Source organism: Trachurus japonicus, chromosome 18 (assembly GCF_045865225.1).
Source record: "Trachurus japonicus isolate A0001 chromosome 18, Traja_1.0".
Classification (NCBI taxonomy): Eukaryota; Metazoa; Chordata; class Actinopteri; order Carangiformes; family Carangidae; genus Trachurus; species Trachurus japonicus.
Genome location: NC_140924.1, coordinates 31107194 through 31132780, shown reverse-complemented (window position 1 = coordinate 31132780; position 25587 = coordinate 31107194).

Below are 25587 nucleotides of genomic sequence, written 5' to 3'. Positions count from 1 at the left end.
AACGCTGTCAAGGCCTTGAAGCAACACAACTACTGATCACATTAATGTAAGTTTGGCACTCCGTCTCACTCCTCTTGGCTCCTTTTATGTGGAATATCATGTCACTGTCAGCGTGGCCATTAAGGCAGAACGAGGGAAAGAGGGGTGCAACTTGCTGCCAAATGGTCCAGAGAAATGAGGATTCCATCAGGCTGACAGACCCCTCACCGGCTTTCTGAAAAGGTGTCATTTGCTTTAATTTGATTGTTTTCCGGTGGCCAATAATATGGCTTTTATTTAGCCCACCTGCGGATTTTCTTCAGTCTACCCTTCAGCAAATAAGCTTGGGTGTACCTGCATGCAGATCCTTTTAGACCACAATTCAGAGTTACTTGAGAGCAAGCATTGTATTTGTACACAAGGTTTTCAGAGCTATAATGACCATTTAGAGCATTAACTTCTACTTGCAGCTCAGGATCTATTCTTTACTTTTATGTGAGGCAAGGTATACTTACCGCAGGTATACAAACAATCCTTTCAATCTACTTCAATTGTAGTAATCTTTCACTAGAGCATTATGTCAGCATTTGTTTGTATTGCTTGCTCCAATGGGATCTATTATTCTAACAGTCAGTGACCAGGTTGCATTCAATGTAAAGTTGGCAGTAATGAACACAAACAAAATTATATCCTGAATCTGCAGCTTCTCTTTAGCTTTCCAGAGAGGTGTATTGGCAAATCCAGTTCCAGTTGTTTAGTTCTTCATCTCACAACTCTCTTGTTGTGGTATACTTTCCTCTCTCTCATAGCATTGTTTTTGGCAGTGGAAAGCTGGTGGAAAGCGTTTTGAAGTCACTCATCTCTCTGGACTCAGGGTTTGGTGGAGACCAAAAACAGGACTTAAAGGTGATAGCTACAAGTTTAATTCCTCCTGGCCAGTAGGTGTAGAACTCACACTCTCTGCTCTCGCTCCAACCTTCCGTTTACTGGTTGCCAGTAGACACATGACATCAACGTTCTAATGCTGTTGCCACAGAGATCATTCCATGCCGACGTTGCCAACGTGACCAGATGTAAATATTTACATATTTCGGACCCGCCAAAATTTATTAAACAATTATTTATATACTATTTTTTTTAAATTCAGTAAAATTAATTCTGCACCCCTATAGACATTCTGTGGATGCATTATTTTTGAAAAATGTATCCTTTTGATGAAAAAGTTGTAGCTATGACCTTTAACTTCATCAGATGTCTCCATATGAATCCTGCTGTGGCACCACAACTATTAAAAAGGTGTAAACTAATGACTACTTGTCTGTTTAATGCTAGAAAAAAAATGTAACAAACAAGCTTAAAACAAAAAAATGTTCTCAGTGCTTTAACCAGCAAGTGGGACAGTTGACTTCTTGTACTGTGGGGCAACATAATAGCCTTCTACATAAAATCCATTTTATATCAGTACTTTGTCTCTTCAAATCCAGATTAAGTTCTCCTTCAGTTACATGTGCAGGTAAATTGTTCTTTCTATGATTGATGACTGAGGTTTATGGGCCCAACAATTCTGAACAACTATTATAGTTCCTGTAAAAACCTTCCCATCCATCCTTTTCTGCATCAGTGTCCACCAAACGGCATGCAGCAGATAGTAAGTTAGGAAACAGTGCCATGATTTAGGACAGCTGAGCTGTTACGACTGTCAGCCCCCCCTTCTGACACACAGAATTCATAGCTACAACCTCTTATTTTAATAAGGTCTGACTGCTCCTAGCCGGCACTATAATTCTTTCGAGGGGGGAGGTTTCCGATTGCTGCCATAACCTAGTGCTGGCCAATTATCATTTCTTGATGTGTCATGGGTCACAAGGTAGTCCTTTAAACTCACGTTCTAAACCCAACTGCCTGAATGAGACAGTGTCTTCTCACATTTTGAGTGGCAATTTTTAACACTAGATTGAAAACTGTAAGTCTGATTAACTTGCCAGTGGTATATTTCTATAGATGCAACAAAAACATTTCAAAATGTAGTAATCAGAGATTTTCCTAATCCATACGAAAATGCTGATCATCATAACATTACTCATGGAATATGTTCTGGTGTAAATCATCTGGTGTATCTGGAAGAACCAAAAGCAAAAGGGTTCAGAAAGAGGCTACAACCCAACGAGAAATGATTGTCACTACATTGATCTGGGAGGTACGGCTCTATATCTGCTTTGCATGGCCAAGCATTATAGCATCAGTGCTGGACTAGTACAATATTTCCTCACTGTGATTTACAACGACCAGCTCTCAGGAGACCTTGTTGGTACACTCAGGAAATTAGAAAATGAAAACAGATTAGAAAAATGCCACAGGACCGCTTCTATCCCTGGTAGATAAAATGGCCTTGCAGTGTACCACTACAGTCACATGTGAACCATATCTACTTCACGCACCTTTCCAAAGCTTCAGAGCAATCTCAAAAAACACAAACTTTGCTTTCCTGCTACTCTCCAACTGTGATGCTTTAGCTTGGTCTGTCTTGCCCGAGGCTTAAACTTCGGTGTTATTTGTCTTCCTCTGAAAATGTTCACATGGAAGTGAAGTTATTTGGTGTCAAGAAGGCAGGAGGCATGTCATATACTAAAGATTTGTGGAGCACCTTCAGTGGCTGCCCAGTTTTGGAGACAGAATAGATACCTTTGGGGGCTTTCATTCTGACAGTTCAGCCTCACTCTAGGTAGAGTCCACATCAACATTTGATACTATACTTCTTCGAACATGGTTGCAAACCAATGTACTGTGCCCAACCTTACTTGCATCAGACGGTACATGTATTTTTTCAAGCACACAGCCCACACTGGTTTAAGAACAGTTCCTGGGTAATTTTTCTGCATTCCATTACATAAAATGTAACCTTATATAAAAATGAGAAGCTTTGAGAATGGTAAACAAAAAGTCTAACAATAATTTGTCTTGAATAAATTAAGGGAAAGTGACATTGTGTTGTAATTTTTTTTTTTTTTTTTAGGTTCAGTAATAACTCAGGAACATACAAAAACCTCTGCATTTGAACACAGCATTAGCTGCAGGCCTGCGGTATAGCACTATAGCAAAATTGTTGAAACATGGTGGTTTTTAAATGAGACGACATATTCACAAGCATCTACTAAATTAGTTATCACCTACAAATGCCAAATTTAGAAAAGCAATTGATGAAACTTGGGTGCCTGATGTAATCTAAAATATAAACAAAATTCTGTGTACTTCCTCTTTTGCAGTGATAATCAGTTACCTTTTCTAAAACTTGCCTTAACTGCTGTATGTGGGAACAGTTTCTCTGCCTGTCAAAATGTCTTCTCCCTCATGGATACAGTCTCCTATCTCCCCTTTTTCTGCCCTAAAAACAGAAAATAAGTCTAATATTGCACAGCTCTAAACCCACTGTTTACCAGCAGGTTTAATGCAGCAAGCCCTTAATTGCATTCATTATCTAAAGCGCCAGGTCTGGGCCAAGGTTGCAGAGAGAGATGGGGGATTTCAGTTATCTCTTGTTTATTCAAAAATATATATAATAATAACTGCCAGTACTGTAGATAATAAGTAATGAGCACATATTGTGAAAATAAATAATGAAACAGGAAAGGATTTCCTCTGCACTTTTATCATCCCCATTTTCCATACAGAAAAGAAATAAGGATGTGTAGGCCATCATAGCTTAAGACGTATTGAAAGTCTGGAGGAAAATGGAAGTTTCTTTGTGCGAGCGGACACATAATGGAGTCCTCCCCATCTCCCGAGGTGAAGTGGAAAATGGGGATATAATTGAAAAGCAGTGCAAGAACATATAAAGGAGAGATATCTGAATTTACCTATAAGCAATGTCATGTCAGCTAAGATTAAATAAACTCTAAGTTGGGAGAGGTTTAAACTAAACTGAATAATCAGCAATGTTACCACAGAGAACATTTTATACTGTGTTTAACATAAGAATACTTGTTAACAAGAGACATGCCATCTCAACATGAGAAGTTACAGTAGTACTTTATAACAGCATGATCAGAGTTTTCAGAATGTCACCAAGCACAAAATAAAAGTAGATGGTAGGTCACCAAATTTCTGCTTTCAAAAGATTCATGACCACATCAGAGGGGCCATAATAAAGTGTTACTTATGCCATGATCACGAAGAAATTAATCTAAACAGCCACAGGACATTTATCATAGCAAGGCTGCTAGTTCCACAGTGATGAAGTGGTTTAATGACAGATGATGATGATGATGTAGAGCACTGGATGAGATTTGTGTATGAATATTCGATCAACTCCTATCCTTTTATGAAGACAGGGTCCCTATGATAATATAGCGGTAGCATATAAAGAAAAATAAAACAAAGCCCCTGTAAAACAGGACATCTCACTGTACTGCATGACGCATTCAAACTAAGCTAAATTTGGATAAAGTCCAGAGGCAGAAATGCATAATGAGATTGATGAGACTGAAATATAATAACCTGGTATATCTAAAAATACTCTGGTCAAGTGTAGCTGGTATCTTTCTTTAAGTTCTGTTAAACTAAAACAATCAGCTATTGTTTTGACTTTTAGTTTCATCACAGCTTCTTCTGTTGCTAATATTGCACATACTACTACCGGTGTTAACACCAGCCCATATCACATCATCATATCATGACTGGACTGCACGTCTACCACTTGTTATAAGTAGCATAACTAAGCAATGTTGACACATTTCAATACAAACAAAACATGGCTGCAACCACAAAAATGATCACAATCAGATCAAGGTCCAGATTTGGGTCTTGATCTGACTGATTCCAAAAAATCACTTGAGATGGAGCTCCATTTATTCTAACTTCTTGTTTTGTAAAAGCTACAACTAAGACAAATGACAAGGAATAAATATAATACCCAGACTTGTGGAGGAGGAAGTGTCCTGGGAGAGGGAAGACTGGGCATCCCTGCTTAGAGTCAGACTGCTGCCCCCACGACCCAGCCCCGAGACCAAGACCCAGACTATATTGACAATGTTTTCCGTTAAAGCAAAGGGCGGGTTGAGAGAATCTACTATTGGCCAGTTTCCTCCACCAAGAGGCAGGTTTCTAAAACTCACCAATCCCATGTTTGATTGCAGAAAACACCATTCACAGAAAAAGTAGCAGCTAGCCAAGAAAGAGAGACTTCGTCTGGCTCCAGCTGCTGGGTACAATCTGTTTTTTTCTCTTCACAACATGGCAATATAGATATGTATATCTATATTGCCATGTCAAGAAAAAAATGATTGAGTTTGCAAAATGACCTATATCTTCTAAGCATACAAAGTGAACAGAGATGGACAGAGTACTTGACCCCAGTACTTGAGTAAGAGTACAAATACTACTGGTCAAAATTTACTCCGTTACAAGTAAAAGTAGCTCAGTCGACATGTTACTCAAGTAAGAGTAAAAAAGTACTTGCTTCTAAAGGTACTTAAGTATCCAAAAGTACATGCTTTTAAATTTACTTTAAGTAAAAGTAAGAGTAAGAGTACATTTCTTATTTTTCACATCAATGGACTATATTTTTTTCTAAATGAATTTAAGGACCTTTTAACTCTCGTTTCTGAGAATTAACTCTTTGAAACCAGCTGCACTGATGTGCTGCTTTTAGGGGTTAGGGTTTCATTCTTTGACAAACACAGCTTGTGTCCAATAGGATTTTAGAAAAAGAAAAAAAAGAGCAGACCTGAAAGTAACCAGTACTTTTCAGCCTTCCTAGAAATTAACTCGAGTAAAAGTAAAAATATTTGTCTTGGAAATGTATTCAAGTAAGAGTAATAAGTACCAAAGAAATCTAATACTCAAGTAAATTTACTCCGTTACTGTCCACCACTGAAAGTGAATGTAATTCTGTCAACCAGGTAGGTCAGCGTGGTATTTTCACTCAACAACACTTTGGAGTCTTGGTTGTTGAAAATTAATTGGCACTCCCTTTTAATAAAAGCATTCATACATTATCCAGTGAATGAATGTATTACAAGCACCTGGCAGCAGAGCATATGCTGATTCTGACTCAGTAAGGTGTAAGCTCCCGTCCCAGTGAGTTACATCAGATGACATATGTAGGGGCAGATGGGATGGATAGTTCTTCCAGGTTTATTTATCAGGGATGTCGGCAGCATGTTGTACCAACTGATCAAGCCAGGTGCCAAATCAGATAACAACCTGATTGATGAAAGCTGCTCCAGCAAACAAACACCCACCTGAATATGGAGAATACTGACAATCACAATGTGGATGTGTGCTTGACCTAAAACATTTTTGTGAAATCTTCACCATGCAAAAGTAATTAGAGGCTTACAGCTTGTCGTCTTTACAAGCTATTAACATCTTATTCCCAGATCGCAGATGCTCCAAAATTACAAGATATAAAACTCTGTAATTACAGACTAGTATGTGGTAGCAATGATTAAATGTGCCTTGCTGGTCACACCGTCACAAAACTTGATGAGATGAGGACAAACAGTCTGCAATGTTGCTGACTTCATGTGGACTCAGTGACCATATGCTTGTTTCTGTTTGTTTCTGTGATATTCATTCACTTTCCCTCCTTCACTTTCTCTGTATCAGCTGTATACCTGGCAGTCATCCTCAAACTACGCAGTACTCCTAATCAAATCTCTGGAGACTTCTCTCTCCAACTCCAACTCCCACTCTGTTTTCCTTTCCAGTTTTTTTTTTCCTTTCTCCTACCATTCTGACACATCATGCTCGGTGAAGTGCCTGAAAAATCCCACACATTTCAGCTCAACTGCTCTCAAAATAGAAGAACTGCAGGAGGGACCACAGAAATACACTGGGTCATGTGACATGTCACGCTGACCCTCTGCACGACAACGCAAGGCAGTTAGCCACCTACACCTCTCACCCTTTAACTCTAATTAGAGCTCTGACAATGACTGCGTTTACATGCAGTTCAGTACCCCGATTTTAATCGGGTTTTTTAAGTACCCCGTTTTTGTGTTCGTGCATGTAAACACATTTCCCGATCCAGAAATCGGGATAAGCTCATATCCCGATTTTGCTGCCTGGAGAACTCCGAAAGAAACCAGGATACTGGAGCATGTAAACACAGTACCCCGATATCTGAAAGCCGCCCAGCCAGCTGACGTAACCGTTACCATGGTTACCAATGTTGGTCTCATTGATGAAATCTAACAATTGTGGCAGTAGCATTAGTTTGTTTGAATGAAAAGTGAAGCTTCATGTGTGTATTGGACAGAGCAGTGCTGCCTGGAGGCTCTGTCGCCTAATGTGTGTACAGAAATCACCACTTTTACGTCAATAAATGCATGTTTTACAATGAACCGATCAGTCTGCATTAAATTTTCTTTTCTTTTATTAAGTTACAGTATATAACATGGCAGCATTTTTAATTTGTAAATTTTCAGACCTGCATATTTCCTGGTAGTTGCGCTTCCTGTTGTAAACAACACACATGCGCAGTAATCAGAAACCGGGATACTGTATTTATCATGTATACAGGGATACTGAATAACCGGGTTTCTCTAAGTTCATGTAAACACCATACCCCGAATTTGATCAAAAAATGGGGTACTTAAAAAACCCGATTAAAACCAGGGTACTGAAGTGCATGTAAACACAGTCTATGAGGGTTATGGTATGGCCCTTCGCAGTAACTTTCATTGAAGCGAGAAGATTGCATACAGGAATTATAGGAAACAATGACAGTCAATCCTTTACGCAACCAGTGTATGTATACTGTATGTATGAGAGAATTTTTGCTATTTTTTAGAACAAGACTAAGCTACAAAAGCATCCGTACAAGTTCAGACTTGTAAGACAAAGCATACTGTGTGAACTACAGCATAGAGATATGAACAACCGTTGCCAGTGGGCTTATTTCATAGGAAGTAAGGCAACATGTCATGTGGCAGAAAAATTTAAATATTGGTTGATTATGCTAATGAGAAGGTTGATTTTGGCACCATCATGCAAAGTCAGTCTTTTTCTGGTTGTTCAGGCAGTTGTCTATTTTAGGCTGCGTGAGCAATAAAAAAAGAAACAGTCAAGTTATTTCAGTAATGGTGTCACCACCTTGCTGAATTTATAACCCTTTTAATATGGCAGAAGATGGCAGGAAGGAAGGGAGGGAGATGATTTTTATCTGAGAGGAAGAATGACAGTTCCATTACCCGAGAGTCGCAGATGCTGCCTGCAATCCAACAAGTAGACTTTTTCTCACCTCCAATAAGAGCTTATCAATACTGAAGGCATGCCATTTTGAACCATCAGCAGTGAGGGCTCTCATCGATCACACTGTGAAAAGTCAATCATGGTTTTTACTAATCAAAGCCCTTAAAGATTTCAAACTCATCCTCGAACTGCGCACACAGGGTGTACAGGAAAAACCACCAAACAATAAACTGAATCTCCTTCAGGGCTTTGATGATATTGATCATTTCTGACTGTAGTATAGGATAGGACACTACACTGCTACTGTCAGGCAGTTTTCAAACAACACCACTATTAAATAACTGAATCTAAATTTTAGTTCATTGGAAATTTGTTACCAGTTTTATCATTTTAAAAATTGCCTTGTACATCTCTGATGATTCCCAGTAAATTTGAGTTTGAGGCTAAAAGCATATGCTTTTCTACATGACAGGATCAGCAGAGTACAATGCTTTACTCACCCTGGTGATGTGTTGGACATCTGATCTTTACCCAACCTGTAGCCAGAGCCCATCATGTGCAGCTTTTCATCTCAACAGCTCACTGCAGTCATTTCTTCTTTCACCACTTCATCCCTGCAATGTTCAATTAAAAAAAAAAGAAAAGCAAAATTAATATTCATATCTTCAAACAGAGCTATATCTATGCACCAAACCATTTGCCCAGTTAGCCCCGTTTCATTTACAGTGTTGTTGGAGGTTACAGTTTGCTGGTTAGGATTAAAACAGGTAAAAAAAATAAATAAATAACTGAGCTCAACCACACAGTATCATCAACATATTTAGGTATTGTGATAATAATATTCTGACTGAGCAGTGGCCTGGTCAGACCCACAAGTCATGACTCGGTCAGTTTGCATTCTTGGGGATAACTGCTGTTATAGTGGGTGGTGGCTTTGGCATTCAAATGCACACCGGCCAAATGGCTGGACTGCATCTAATCAGCGATGACCAATTACTGTCAAGACGGCCACTACAGCCCCCATTCTGTTGTTATGTCAAAGAGGCTAATGGTTCTCTACTGGTAATTAAACTTCAAATATGAATCAGCTGAGCACATGTAAGCAATCATTGTAGGGGCATCAGGGGGGCCCAATGTAAAATGGCAACCAAGCATGAATAATCAATTGGCCAAAACGTCTACAGACATCACACAAACAGGTTAATTCCCATGGGTGTGATCATTACATGTGGCATCAGACATGTTTTAAGGATATGATCTTCATAATGTACTGTTGTGTATGTTTGATAGAGGTTTTGATGTCCATATGTTCAAAATACTCAGTTATCTATTTCTAACTTAATTTTGTCCTATTAGATGTCGATTCCAATCACCACAAATAGATTTTCATTCTGTCAAATTAAGCTGTAAATTTTCGGCATCACAAGACAAAGATAGTAAGTATCTGTGAACAGTTACGCTAATATCATCTAATGTTAATGACCTTTATTTCAAAGCCTGCATACCCAAGAGCCAGTGGATTTAAACTTTAATATGTATGAATAATTAAAGCTCTGGGAAAAGACCATTTAGTTGGCCAATAAAGATGAAGGGAACTGCCGTGTTAAATGTTGAAATTTTGAATAGACCTAGAATAGCCCTCATTTTAAAGTATTACATTACACTGATTCACTTTTGGGCAGTAAGGTTAAAAGCCATCATAACCCCCCACCACCACCACCACCACCAAAAGTAAATGCTGCATACCCAGCATGCTCTTTCCAGCTCTAAGCCACGTGGCCTAAGTAATAATATTTATTTAACTCATGAGCTTGTTAGGGGTTTGTTTGAGCTTCATAGGGCTTCTGTAATACCAACAGGATTACAGCGCTCCAGGATGAGACGGCCTGAAAGGCACTGCCTTTGCTGAGCAAGCTATCTCAGCTACTACAGAACCCAAGCATGTAAGAATATCTGTGTGAGTGTGCACCAGTGTGAGTGTGAGTGCGAGCGTGTGCGTGCGCGTTCGTACACTCGAGTCTGGCTGGAGAAGGATCATTGTGATAACTATAGCCTTGGCAGTGCAGAGCCACACATTTGAAAAGACTAAATAGTGAGAGATAAATTAAATTGCCTCGTCATCGAGCGTTGATGCCAAGTGCCATTACACACAGCAGGAAGAGAGAATGATAGGTCTTAAAGAAAACAAGAAGCATCCACACTTTTGGCTTAATGTGAATACTTCTAAGTCATCATCTTTGCAAGCATTAATGACATTTGCTATGACTACTGGGCAAAAACTTCATTACAGAGGACAAAATGCATCAAGACTCAAACTATGGCCGCTGGGTAAACAAGGCTGGCTGTTTTTCCAATAGGATCCATAATGAGAATTTTCAAAGTCATGTGCTTCTGCTTCATACATTAAAATAAATCCCAGAGATATTCCTCTTGTGTTTTTCAGATGTTAATGTTTCTGCCAATAAAACTCTGACCTCCAACAAAACCTACAGGGTCAGCCTGATGGGCAGAAATATAGTAATGGTATTGGTCAACACAAGGGGGGTAATGACATCTCCCCGGCTTACTCCTGTCATGGCAAACACTCCCTGTTCTTCTCAGTCTCCTGCTGCCAACTTCAACCCTGCTCTGTCCTTCAGGCTGACAGAGAGGGCAAACAAGCTGAACTTGGGCCGTCAGCTGACCTGTGATGGATGGGATTGGGCATGTCGGGTGTTGGGCCGTAAGATGTTGTGCTCCAGATAAATGTCTGCGCTTAAGGTTTTAAAGCATTCTCTACTCCTAATAAAGATGTCTATCATCTGTGAATAAGTAACCCTGTCGACCCACCAAGTCGGGACCGAGCAAGGGGTGGAGGGCAAGATCAGCAACCCACAAATCAATCACGCATAAACAACACGACAAGATGAGCTTGGCAACGATAACAATTCCAGGAGAATATTGCAGCATAAAAATGGATAATGAAAGCCAAGAAGCCATGCCAGTAATAGCATCAAGCTAATAAAAGAGATAAGCAATCAAATGGGAAGCTGACTTGCTGTAAAGGGAACAATATCAGTTCTCATTCTTTCTGGTGGCACAGGAGGGATGGGGGGTGGAGGGGTTCATAGCTGGAGTAACCCAGATTAAAATAAAGTCTTTTCAAAATATCACCAAACTTGAAACCAAAAACTAATTAAAATCAATAACATTAAGACAAAGGAGCACTGGTTGGCAGGCGTGACATAAACTAGAAGCCTCAGAGGTTGCTGCTAATTACTGATATGTGGAACACCCTTTAAATAATGTGGTTTGTGTGTCCTTAAGATGGGGGCTCTGACTGTAGTGTTTTAGGAGAGTACACGATTAATACATTACCCTCTTTTTGAAAAAGGGTCCTATGTTCCCTGTTTTTCCTAAAAAGGGTCCTATGTTCCCTGTTTTTCCCAAAAAGGGTCCTATGTTCCCCATTTTTCCCAAAAAGGGTCCTATGTTCCCCACCCTTTCTCAGGAAAAGGGTCCTATGTTCCCCACTAGGCAAAAATATGCCAAGTCACTCACAACTCCAGGTATGGGTACAAAATTGCATGTTCTCAGGGTCCTTTTGGGGAAAAGCGAGGTAACATAGGATCCTTTTGGGAAAAAAAAAAGCGGGCCCCTCTCCGGACACAGCGGGGAACATATGTTCGCCGGTCCCATACAAAGTGGGGAATATAGGACCCGGGGAACATAGGGATGATCCCATTTTACTTCTCCGTAATGATGATTCTCAAATGCATATAAGTGAGAAACAGTTGCTGAGCAGCCTCACAGCTGCCAAAAAACTGGTTGATTTATTTTCACAATATACTGTTACTTGAGTTGTCTACTGTACGGGTGGGTATTATGTTTAAAAAAGTTGTACGAATACTGCTGTATGTCTCACTCGCTGTGGTTCAATAAAAAAGTTCTTCACCAAAAAAAAAGGGTTCAAATTTACACCATCATTCAACTTTTTCACATGGTCTGGAAACTGAAAATCACAAAAATCAGCAATATTGAAGAATCGCAATTTAAATCGAATTGTTACCCAAAAAACGTAAAATAATCGAATTGGGAGAAAAGCATATTGTCCCAGCCCTATCAAATACATTCCACAAAAGGAAAATTCTGACAGTTTCATTCCTTTTTGAGCATTTTTGATTCCTTCTTTTCTACAGTTTTGCTATTCTTATACTGTCCAAACAAGGAGGGGTTAAAGAAAGGATCAGAAAAGTGGGGTGGGGGTGGCTGCCGGAAGAAGAGAAAATTGGCAGAAAAGGTACAGGACAGGAGCGTGTGACTGGAATCCACGTCATTGTCCTCACTCCGTCAACTCCAATACACCCAGTCAGATGATGCATGAAAATCCATTTATGCTACAAGCCAGGAGGGAAGAGAGTCAGGGAGGGAGATCCAAAGATGGATAGATGCACGTCTACCAGTGGAGAATGGCCAAAACCAATGGTACCACAGAGCTAGTCGAATTTCAAACAGTACATTATTCACTTAAATTGGGTCCTTAAAAGGCGATCTTTCCAAGACACTGTCCACTGCCATGTATGGCATACTGTGCTGATAAATACTCTTGTTCAATTAGCTTTGCAGAGAAGCTTCATGTTTAAGTTTCCTTTTAGTTTCCAGGTTTAAACCCCCAAATGGTTATTAAAGCAGAAGTAAGGGATATTTTTGTGTTAATATAAGTCTTAAATAATTATATCTTCCGACAGCAATCACATACATAGAGTGTTTGGACCGAAACACGGGTCTCTCAGTCACTCTGCTCTGCTCTGAGCCGAGGAGAAAACTTTTCTCGAATCCTACAAGTTTTATCCAATGAGGAGAGAGAACGGCATGAAGGGCTGTGTGTGCAGCCAGAGCCAGTCTGGTGCAGCCAAGGGATGCGCCTGAATGTGGTGACGTAGGGACGAGGGCGGTTATGGTGCGTTCAAGGCAACTCGTAACTCGTGTTTTTCCGACCTGTGAAGTCGTACCAGTTCAATCTGGTACGAGTTTACAGGTCGGAAGTTACGAGTGGCCGTTATAGTGACTTTCACAGGTAAAACAGGTCGGAAAAACACAAGTGGGTTGCCTGGAACGCTACAAAGTCGTAAGTTGTGACTTGAAGCTGTAATTTACGGTTTCAAAAGCCTGCCTGGAACGCAGCATTAGCCAAAACGACCGGATCGCTTACTTCTGCTTTAAAAGACTGAGACTAAATCCTGGTTTTGAAACCCTTGAAGCTTACATACTGGTGATCTCAAACCGACCACATAACCATTGTGTGTTTTACCATGAAATGGCAGCATTACACAAAAACACATCTGAAGTTCACCAGGGAGGCATCAGAGGTGTCACAAAGGAACAGAAACACCAGTGCAATCTAGAATAGTAGGTTGCATGTAAATGTATTCAATAAAAGTTAGAGCATGCCATTGTTGGGACCTCAACCCACATGTTCTCAAACAAAGGGCCATAAAACCAGCAGGGGACAAGGAATGCGCGACAGCAGACAACGCCCGTTAAATCACACCTAGGTATGATTCCACCCAGACGTTCAAACTCTGGCCTCCCATTGGTCAGTACCTGGGGGAAACCCCAGGGAACCCCGTGACGTCACCGAAGGTTTAAATGCTGCGGCGACGCGCAGCCCCATGCTTTTTCCCAGGTAACGAAGTGCTGCAAGGAGCTCCGGCTTCACGCAACCAAGTTACTAAAGGGGGCGCACCAAACGTTTGGACTCAATACCTAGGCCGCAGTTCTGAGCTTGCTGGACAAGTAAACTGCTAAGTTTCATCTGAAACACCTGGATCCTGTGGAGAGCGCCGCGCAACCCGCCGCTCTCTCCCTCCTACATCTGCCGCAGAAGTGAAGATCGCCTTTCTTCACGCGCCGACGCCGGACTCCGCCGAGGATTCCGCCGTCATCAGAGTTAACTCAGCTGGCCCTCCTTTCTGCCACCCTTCCAGAGGACGACCAGTTTTATCCCGCTGTGGGACGCTACAGCAGCCCCAGGCCATCAGGTCGACGGACCTCATCAGCACTGGGAAGCACGCTTCAGTAAGAGAGCTTTTGTCTGGGCAGCGACTAGAATTAAGCGTGATTTTATTAGGACCTCCGCGTCCTGTTATGTTGATTGTGATTTTGCTGTATGTTTACTAGTTGTATTAACTAGAGTGGTCGATCGATGTTTACTAGTTATATTAACTAGGTCTTAGTCACGTGCTGAACGCAATTCTCCGTATCCGCGTCAGAAGACCAGTGAAGATATAAGAGCGTCAGCTCTTTTATTCTCACTGTGGTAGTTGGATACCGATTGGGTTCAGCCCTGACTAATATAACCGATCGCCCCTTTTAGCCGCCGTTCTCCCTCTTCTCTCTCTCCTTTTTCCTCTCTACTAACTCACACACACGTGCGCAGCCGCGCACCCACACACACACCCACACACATATACCTGCCTATGTAACACAACGGGCCGCCATAAGGGACTCCGCCCCAAACACGCGTCCCAACACGAGAGTTCGTATCAGAGTGATCAGTGTGAGCGACGTGACTGTGATCATTGTGTGTGGACCTGAGGAACACGTGGAAACAGCCACATCGTGTCCATTGTCTCACTCGAACGAGCGCGCCGTCCGTGACGCCATCCGACGTCACTCGACGCCCTCTGACGTCACTCGACGTCTCTCCTCCCCCTCTTAGGCTACACACACACACACACACACACACACACACACAGCCTATATACACACACACACACACACACACACACACACATCATACGCTCATTCTAAGCCATTGAGAGTGTATGTTTGCTGAACTGTTTATTCCTTTGAATTACCTGAACTTGAGTGTGTACTATTAGATGATTTTAGTAATAAATGTCCTTGAACTCAAGTAGTTGTTCTGTGGTTGTTTGTGTACATTCTATTGTGACGCTAAAGCTGGTTATCAGGGTCTGTGCTCGACTTTACGCCTTCATATTTAATTGATTATTCTATTCTATAAGAGATTTCTATAATCGAGACTGATTGTTTGGTCATTGATCCCTGATTTCAGGGTGGTGCCCCGCAGTTATTATTAATTAATTCACTTTAATTAATAATACAACTATTCTTTTTTTTCTAGTAATTATTAGTCAATACCGCTAATCCTAACTTTATTAATTTATCAATTAAACTCAATAATTAATAAATTAGTTGACCTGCTTATTGATTATTAATGCTTAATAATTATTGTCAATCACCAAACTCCTATGCAAATCCCCAACATAAATGACGCCCCGTGTGAGGCCTTGATAAACCAGCAAAGCTTCTTTCGTCACAAATTTTGTACACAAATAACACTGAACTGTACAGCTGAATCTGCTTTAACAGCATTCTTCAGCGCCCACCCTCTAGAGTGGATGTGTCATAGTACTGCCAAGTAAAACTAGTGGTAATTGGTGAACAGTCACAGTGTGTGATAAGGAGTAGTAGATTGTATTTATGAATAGCACTTACTAACAGTTGGAAGTTATCCAACTGTGGGGGAAATTAACCCGGTAACACGACTATTGCTCGCTGAGGTGCTAAACCACCAATTACATTTAAGGGTTGTAATTGTGAGCAATTAGTAGAAACCTATAGGTTTGTAAGTCACAGGTTTACTCTCACCTGTGCATCAGCAACAGCTTACAACATAACGTTTTTGTTGGGTTTTTTTTTTTTTCCGCCAACACAGTTGACCCACAGGTGTAAACCCTCACTGCGCAATGAGTAACCAGGGTCACCGCGCACAAGGAGCAGAAGCTCCCCAAAGTCAATGCGACGCAGCCCTGCAGGATGCGGTCGCTGGACTCATCCGTCTCTCCATAGATGACAGAGAGAGACTGAATAGCTACCGCCTCGACACGTGCGAAGAAAAGCTCGAGGAACTTATTAGCTATGTTAATGATCCTACTGGGAAGCCGCAGCGCACCATCCCAGACATTTTGGGTCAAATTGCCCTGCTTTATCAGCGCAAAGCCGAAGTTCAGGCACGAGAAGCCCAAGAAGAACTTGCCTACTTGCGAAGCGAGAAGTCCCGCCTGGAACAGGAGGTCCAGGACAAAGAGAACGAAATTGTACAGGTAAGTTGTGCACCAGCTTCAGACCCTGAACCGCCAGTAAGCTCACAAGCCTACGCCCCTGAGAGATCTGCCACGGAGCCGGCAGAGTACCCACGTGGGTACGACTCAGACGTTCAGGCTCATGATCAAAGGTCCAGTCTGACCCGTGGGCAGGGACGTGACCTCCAGCCAACACTTGAGCCAGCCTGGTCAGGCAGGCAAACCGCGCCAGACACACAACGGTGGGAGGGCCCCCAGCCCTGGGAACCATTCTCTCCAAACTACCCCACAGCCGCGAGTCAAAGGACATTTGGGCCCACTAGGTTGCCAGAGCCGTACCCTGGAGACTACCAATACAGTAACCCCCAGGGATACACAGCTTCAGGCAACGCTAGAGCCATGGTGAGCTACTACCAACCGCCATCGACATCCTTTTATGGGGACCCAGGAGTCCCCCCATACGGCAGTGCCCCCCCGTCTGCACGCAATCGTACTTTCTTGCGCTTTGACGATCCAGTCACTTCATCGCAATGGAGAGAGTATCATCCTCCGACCCACCAGGGTGCTGGTGCCTTTGATCCTCGTGATCCTTACCACCATCAAGTCGTTCCTTCTCGACGATATAGAGACGACTGTGACCTCACCTCAGAGGACTCAGACTACGGCTTCTCCAGTGAACGAGGCTTAAGGACTCGTCAACTTGAATCCCTTGCTGGGGATATTGAGCGCTTCGACCCAGGGGACCCCGAGGCTAGTGTTGATGACTACCTCCGGGAGGTTGAACGCTGCTTGCTTGATCTTCCTCGCCCCTCCACACGAGAGAAACTTAAGCTTGTCTGGAAAACCACATCCAGAAGCGTCCATGTGTTCATGGAATCTCTCCCTCCGACAACCAGGGACACTTATTCAGCTCTTTGTCGAGCTCTGAGGGAAGAGTACTCCCTCTACAATGATCCCACCGCTGCCGCCATGGGTGCCTACGCAGTCACCCAAAAGAAGACAGAACCTCCGAGGGAATACTACCGACGCTTGCAGGTAGCCTTTTTCCGAGGCCGCCACGCACCAGGGTTAGAAGAAGACCAGGCTTTCAAATCTCTATTCGTTCACAATCTCCACGATCTGGTTAGGTATGATGTCTCACTAATGTACAGGACCCACAATCCCCCCATGAAAGAAATCCGCAAACATGCACAGATGGTGTGGGAATTGCGTCAGGAGACGGGTTGGAAACCCCCGGGTCTCCAACCCGAAGCCAGGGTCCTGGGGATACAGGTGACAGAAGACACCGACTTGACACTTGAGGGCAGCGAAATCCCTCAGAACAGAGCCGCCAGGCAAGCAGCCTCGGACGGCCGCCAGGGTGGTTGGCAAAACCACAGAAGAGATCAGCCAGGTAAATCAGCCCAGCGTAACTTCCTCCCGCAGGGGGGGAGGATACAACAAGAACGCTACGCGAGAAGGTAAGTATGACCGGAGGAACCAAGGTCACCAAGGAAGTGACCGCCAGGTGTCGGAACTGACAAACCTTCTACATGCATGCTTAACCGAAGTAATGCGTAAGATAAAGCCACTTTGTCAGGTGGTATCTGACCCTTTGAGGGGGTCAAACACAGAACCCCTGCCAGCATAACTAAGCCAGGAACTCTTCCCTGCTGGTTAATAAAGTCTGCTTTGTGAGCTGGGGAAAAGGGGGGTAGAGGATATAACCTACATACGCGTAGTCAGATTTGATGCAAGAGTCTTAGTGCAGGCAGAATCCCGCCCTACCTGGTCCCGCGGACCACGGTAGAGCAGATTCTTAGGCGCTGCCACTACCACGACTGTACAGCCCTCCCAAGTACACCTAGTAGATAACCTTGGCAGTGCTATCCCAATTTCAGTCTATCCACAATGTTCAGAACAGGAGTTTATTTAAGCTTACCAGTTATTGAACAGCTATAAACTGAAATTGGTTTTGAATGTCGGGTTCTGGGAAAAGAGACACTCAACAACACTTCAAACACACCACTGGCCAATTCACCCCAAGGGGTGAAAGAGAGGCCTACTAACCCCTTTTATTAACAAATGTTCTCTTTTCCTCTTTTTCAATTCTTAGATGTGTTTTGCTTTCGTTTTGTTTTCTTCTACTGTTATTACATGATAGAGGTGATGATGTGTTGTAACATGTGATAACATAGTTGCTAAGAGTTGCTAGTAGTTAAGACGTCCTGCCCAGACGTGCCTCTGCATAAATGCCCAGACACTAGCCTCTTAACCAGTGCTACATGAACTGTTTGAACTGTTGGACTGTTAAAGACTTTCTCCGCAGGAAACATGCGGATTATTCAGCCCTTCTGTTGCTCCAAAGACTGGATTCTAACCCACTCTTCGGACCAAAGGGGGGATGTTGGGACCTCAACCCACATGTTCTCAAACAAAGGGCCATAAAACCAGCAGGGGACAAGGAATGCGCGACAGCAGACAACGCCCGTTAAATCACACCTAGGTATGATTCCACCCAGACGTTCAAACTCTGGCCTCCCATTGGTCAGTACCTGGGGGAACCCCAGGGAACCCCGTGACGTCACCGAAGGTTTAAATGCTGCGGCGACGCGCAGCCCATGCTTTTTCCCAGGTAACGAAGTGCTGCAAGGAGCTCCGGCTTCACGCAACCAAGTTACTAAAGGGGGCGCACCAAACGTTTGGACTCAATACCTAGGCCGCAGTTCTGAGCTTGCTGGACAAGTAAACTGCTAAGTTTCATCTGAAACACCTGGATCCTGTGGAGAGCGCCGCGCAACCCGCCGCTCTCTCCCTCCTACATCTGCCGCAGAAGTGAAGATCGCCTTTCTTCACGCGCCGACGCCGGACTCCGCCGAGGATTCCGCCGTCATCAGAGTTAACTCAGCTGGCCCTCCTTTCTGCCACCCTTCCAGAGGACGACCAGTTTTATCCCGCTGTGGGACGCTACAGCAGCCCCAGGCCATCAGGTCGACGGACCTCATCAGCACTGGGAAGCACGCTTCAGTAAGAGAGCTTTTGTCTGGGCAGCGACTAGAATTAAGCGTGATTTTATTAGGACCTCCGCGTCCTGTTATGTTGATTGTGATTTTGCTGTATGTTTACTAGTTGTATTAACTAGAGTGGTCGATCGATGTTTACTAGTTATATTAACTAGGTCTTAGTCACGTGCTGAACGCAATTCTCCGTATCCGCGTCAGAAGACCAGTGAAGATATAAGAGCGTCAGCTCTTTTATTCTCACTGTGGTAGTTGGATACCGATTGGGTTCAGCCCTGACTAATATAACCGATCGCCCCTTTTAGCCGCCGTTCTCCCTCTTCTCTCTCTCCTTTTTCCTCTCTACTAACTCACACACACGTGCGCAGCCGCGCACCCACACACACACCCACACACATATACCTGCCTATGTAACACAACGGGCCGCCATAAGGGACTCCGCCCCAAACACGCGTCCCAACACGAGAGTTCGTATCAGAGTGATCAGTGTGAGCGACGTGACTGTGATCATTGTGTGTGGACCTGAGAAACACGTGGAAACAGCCACATCGTGTCCATTGTCTCACTCGAACGAGCGCGCCGTCCGTGACGCCATCCGACGTCACTCGACGCCCTCTGACGTCACTCGACGTCTCTCCTCCCCCTCTTAGGCTACACACACACACACACACACACACACACACACACACACACAGCCTATATACACACACACACACACACACACACACACACATCATACGCTCATTCTAAGCCATTGAGAGTGTATGTTTGCTGAACTGTTTATTCCTTTGAATTACCTGAACTTGAGTGTGTACTATTAGATGATTTTAGTAATAAATGTCCTTGAACTCAAGTAGTTGTTCTGTGGTTGTTTGTGTACATTCTATTGTGACGCTAAAGCTGGTTATCAGGGTCTGTGCTCGACTTTACGCCTTCATATTTAATTGATTATTCTATTCTATAAGAGATTTCTATAATCGAGACTGATTGTTTGGTCATTGATCCCTGATTTCAGGGTGGTGCCCCGCAGTTATTATTAATTAATTCACTTTAATTAATAATACAACTATTCTTTTTTTTCTAGTAATTATTAGTCAATACCGCTAATCCTAACTTTATTAATTTATCAATTAAACTCAATAATTAATAAATTAGTTGACCTGCTTATTGATTATTAATGCTTAATAATTATTGTCAATCACCAAACTCCTATGCAAATCCCCAACACCATGCAAACAAAAGAAAAACACATGATTAATGTTATTTAACAATAACAGCCTAATATCTGAAATTCTATCAGAAAATTAAAATATGGCGACTTTTAAAAAAATGTAAACAATGATATTTTTGGTTACTACAAAGGTGGCACACACAGGGCATACACAAGGCCAAAGGGAGTGTGGGTGTGAGAGCACATTTTATAAATTGGACCTTACAGCCCATCACAAGGCACTCGAGCAAAAATTGACTTACACACTTACTGCCATGCCACATAACAGGTGCAGAGCACACTGCAAAACAAACGGGACACTGAATGATGCCCACTACTTTCTGTTAGTGTAACTCATGAGTTCTTGTTCAACATATTTTTCCTCCTGATTAGTCATCGCTGTTAGCCAATTCATCTCTAGAATTACATGGTCAGACTAAGTTGTGCTGACACTGGTTTGTTTGCCCGAAACATATTTATCTTTCCACAACATGTCACCATTTGTACGTGAAATACAGAGATTATTTTTGCATTTGAAGTCTCTTTTCCTTCTCTGGCAGCGTGCATGCAGTGCTTCCACAAAACGGGACAGTTAATTCTTCTTGAGTATGAAATATACTCTTTGAGATTTCGGTTCTCTAGCAGAAAATGTCATCTGGGATGTTCTCAAGCTCCCATCTCACTTGTGGACCCAGGTGTTGGACACCCTCTCTAATTGCCCCCCCATGGTTTGCCTGTCTGTAGCACACCTGGACTTCCACATAGCACACCAACCGTTGCGACTGTCAGAAAAGCATGTTTGCACATCTTGTCATGGAGAACAGATTTGTTTCTGACAACATTCAGAATTGCCTGAACTTTAGGAACTATATAATTGCTTTAGAAACTTTGAGATATACAGTATGTTGATGTTAAAAGTGTAAATTACTCAAGTTCATACATTTATAATTTTTGTTCTTTACCATTTCTGTGCGATGGTGTTAATGTTTTCCTAAGCCTTACTATAACCTATTTAGTAGCTGATGTCTTTAATTCCTTAAGACCCTCGCTGATGACCAGATAATGTCTGCAGGAAATGAGAAAGAGCAAACAAGTGTTTGTTTATCAAAGCTGGGCCAGTGTGTGATCTGACTGTGTGTCAAAAGTCCATTTATCTTGCTGAACAAGGTGGCAGAAGCCGGCCAGGATTAAAGAACTGGGTCTCTGGCCGACTCTCACCTTCAGCGCTCTCTCAACTCGGAATGAGAGTGCTCCATCATCCAACGCGCTCTGTGACACTAGCTGGGCAACCGGGTGGAAAGAGCAATGGGGTGTCGAGCTCTCCCACAAGCACCTTCCTTGTGGCACAAGCAGGTCTGCTTTGGTTTCACCTCACGCATCAGCTGCACATGAACAAAGAGGAAGCACCTCGGTGGTTGCTCATGATCAAGGCCATTATGGCAGCTGACAATAATAAGAAAGACTATTTTGTCTTTCGTGCACTGGAAAGTTACCACTAAATAAAATATATGTTCACATATCAGATTTTGGAAGGTTTCAGAGAGGTACGACCCCAGTACCGCCACTTTATAAACATAAATAAAAAGATATCATTGCAAACAATTTGCACTGAGCCTTTCAAAGCCAAGCCTGCTGTTTGACTTTCTCTCCTTCAACTTGTTTTCGAACAAGAAAATGCTTCCTGTTGTTTGCATCACATTCATTTTAATTAGAGATTGTGGGCATCGCAAGACGACAACATGCATTTTAATTTAATCTAATTACCTGAAAAGCAGGACTCTATCCATAACTGTCACTTTTTAATCAAGAGGTTCCTTCACAAGAGCAACAAAATAAGTGAAACTGGAAGTGTTTCTCATCACAGTATCACAACCTCTTGGGCAATAAATGCTATTTTAGGGACATGTAAAAGAAGAAAGTTTGCCTTTAAGAGATATGGACCTCATCCTTTCTGTCTGTAAGGACTTTACAATCCTTATTATTAATTGCCATGCACGGCATGCACGCACGCACTTTAAAATAGAGAAAAATATGTATCTGGAATGCATGAGGAGTTCTTTCACATTTGCCCCCAAACAGTCATGCTGAAAATCTAAGGCAAATTTTCATTTTACGGCCCGTCAGCTCCCTGATACAGAGCAAATGAATGCAGCAGCAAACAAATCTATCAAATCCTACATCAAAACAACCATGCTCCCTCTCCCTGTGACTTAAGGACAGACATAGCAGAAGAGAGAAGTGAGGGAGGAGAGGAAGAAGTGGTAGTGAAAGGAACAGGAGGACAGTACTGAATGTATGACCCAACCTGCTGACATCCAGAAAGCCCTCAGCACGGAAGCCCTTTAGCTCCAATACTGGATAACTGCAAACTCTATTTGACCAGCTAGAGCAAATTACTGCTCCAAGGATCACGCCTTATAGAGAAAACATTCCTCCAGAGTGAGGGGAAACTGTTAACATGAAGGGTTAGAAATTCCACCATTAAAAAAAAGAAAAGAAATGCTGCTAATGTCTCATAATAAGGCTACTAGCGCTGTGGTCGACACTCTGAGGGGCCGGTCTACCTGCAAGATCCAACACAATCAAGATGGGTAACGTTTATTTTCAATGCAGACTAGCAAAACAAAGAGTCCTTTTGGAAACACTGATGCGTGCAGATGGCAAATAAAAGTACAGGTTGGACTGGCCACAAGTGCCCCATCAGATAGGGCAGTATCAGTTCACTTCAGTGCTTCTCGCAAGGCATTATGGTGGGTTGAAAATGTCAATTTCATGCCATATAGACTTTGATTAAAAAGCCTAATGGATACCTGTCTGGAACATGACAGGTTAATCAGTGTCTTTTCATCATGCTTTTTGTCCATCTCTGCTTGAGCGTTCTTTGCCTTCAACAGGAATGGCAAGAAAAGGAATGGAAAAGACATGCACAAGATGAGACATTAGACCGTTAATTAGAGGCACACTTTTGAGCCACTGTGTCTACCTCAGTGGTTCCACTAAATGCATGCTGCATATTGATGTTCTTGGGATAGCACTGAGACACATAGATTGTTCTTGCTCCTGCGAGCATAATGACATAACTGGACCTTTAATTTGAGATGACATTGGTTGATTCAATAAGGAGAAAAGTAGTCAGAAGACGTCACCCATACTGCAACTACTGTATGTAGGGCCTACATGGAAATTAAAGACGTCACAGACACTTCTGCAGACTGTCCATCTACACAAAAAAATAGCACTTTTTGAAATGTTTGAATAGTGATTTAGGAACCTTTTTTTTTTTTTTTTCTTAAATCGCCGGCACTGATAAGAACTGCTAAAATTAGACTCTCTTCATCTGCGTTTTTATTTTTCGAGCAAGTCACTGCACTTGAAATGATGACTTTGGAGAAATTAATGTGCTGCTGGGTTACTTTCAAAAGGCTCAGAGTACAGTGAGGGGGAGAAATGCAATCAGTCATCAATGGCCATGAATTTCATTGCAGAGTGAAGAGAGACTGGCGCATTTGTGCTGACACAGTAAAATAGTTTGACAGAGCACTGGCTGGTTTTACAGTTATTTTTTTGCAATGAGCTTTTCCATTAGGAAAATATCTACTCTCAGTCTGTGCCAGCCAGCACAGAGGTCCTGTATATGTAAGTATGTAGAAATGTGTTTATGCATATGTACATGTCAGAGTGTGCGTATGTGGTCGGCATACATCACAGAAGCAAAAGAGAGGAAGCAAGTGGGGGGTGGGTGAGGTCATTTCCACTTACACATGCCACTGAAACCATTTCATTTAAGAAGCCATTACTCATTGTATCGTCAGCACTATTACGTTTATCACCTGAGTGATGAATTGCACTTTAAAAGGCAAATAAAAGCCATCAGAAGCCCTATTTATAATGAGCGTGTAGTGAATCACATAGCCTGCCACCTTACAGACAGCGATGGTGTTTTGATGCTTGATGCCTATGCTTCATTAGTCACATGGTGATACTATGAATGAATGAACCTCATACTGTACTCTGGAGAAACCATGCAACATGGATAACGGACACAAAAGTGAAAGTTCCTTTACAAAAGTGAAAAACTGCAGTTCTTCAGATGACCACTGGTGCCAAAATTCAGCCTATTTTTAAAATAGATTCAGTCTCCCAAATTAAAATGCCCAACTTAACACGGATGAAATGTTTACGGTTTCTTAATAGAGACCATTTTTACTTAACTCATTGAGTGCCATTGACGTCTATGGACGTCAATCAAAATCCAACGCTTGAGTGCCATTGACGTCCATAGACGTCAAATGCACTTTTCTGCGGCTGGTAAATGGGGACGCTGTTGCGCACACTGTAAGTAATTTTGGGACTTCTGGGATGTGTAGAACGAAGAAGACTGTAGATCAGAGCAAGAAGTGAAGAAGAAGGAGAAGACGAGCGCGATCGGTACAGAGATAAAAAAGTTGGAAAAAGTTTCTATTTCTAGAGAAAAACGACGGGCAGAGCCTGGAACAAGTGTAACGTGGAGCTGGAGGAAAGCTTAGCCACGGTGCTATTAGCATAGCTCCAGCATGAAGTGATCAGAGGAGGCAGGAAAGGTAAACTGATCTAGATGATCAGCACCAGAAAGCGGATCGCGGAGTCAGTTTCACCAGTTGCTGTCTAACCGACGTGACGACGAACCGAGAGATCAGCGCAGTGCGTCGCTGCCGCGGCCACGTCCAGCAGAGAGGCTGAAGACGCCACGACGTCTCCCTCCCTCCTTCAGAGACGATGCAGCAGGAGGAGAAGGAGGAGAGGAGAGGGGAGGGGATGGAGGGGGAGGGGGAGGAGGGCGTAGGAGAGGCTGAGGGGGGGGGGGGGGGGGGGGGGTCAATGAAAAAGCATGTGAAATGAAATTTTCAGATGTCTTACATGTTTTTGAAGCCAAAATTAAAACAGATAAATCACTGTTTTTCTTGAGAGACTCTCTTTCACAAAAATGCATTTTTCTCAGCTTTCTAGAAAAAAAGTGGTCTTTTTGGTGCAACCAGGCTCTATTCAACTTAAGATAAATCAAGAATGGAACAAGGTACAAACATATGGTTTTTTCCCCAGTTATATAGAGAGTCTCCTCTTTCCTTTGAGCTGTTTGGTG